This window comes from Cyprinodon variegatus, unplaced genomic scaffold (assembly GCF_000732505.1).
Source record: "Cyprinodon variegatus isolate N-32 unplaced genomic scaffold, C_variegatus-1.0 Scaffold553, whole genome shotgun sequence".
NCBI lineage: Eukaryota > Metazoa > Chordata > Actinopteri > Cyprinodontiformes > Cyprinodontidae > Cyprinodon > Cyprinodon variegatus.
This window is the reverse complement of record NW_015151006.1, coordinates 480,606-481,042: the sequence shown is the minus strand read 5'-3', so window position 1 is coordinate 481,042 and position 437 is coordinate 480,606.

The following is a 437-nucleotide window of genomic DNA, read 5'->3' as shown; positions in this document are numbered from 1 at the left end:
TCCTAAATCAATTTTTAACCCTTTATAGGACACTTAGAGGCATTAATGCTGATACTGGCAGTTACATTTTTTAGTGTATAAACCTAAATATAATTGTTAACTAGGCTTATTTTTTTACTTTTCAATCAGTTTTATACCTTTTTGTCTTGACTTTTTTTTTTCAACTTAACTTCCAGTAGGTAATATATAATTCAAGGGCTCATCTAATTGGTGAAATGCCAAAATAAGATGTTCAGCCATGTAGCAGGATCTATGCTGAATGGCTGATATAGATCTTGTGCTTCTACACTGGAAAAACGTGTATTTAAAATTAAGTGTATTTATCCTTAATTTGAGTAAGTAAATGAGATAGTTTGCCATTGGAATGAGTATTTTTACTCTTAAAATAAGATAACTAGATAATAAGCACTTGAAATAAGATAATGCAATTGTGTTTT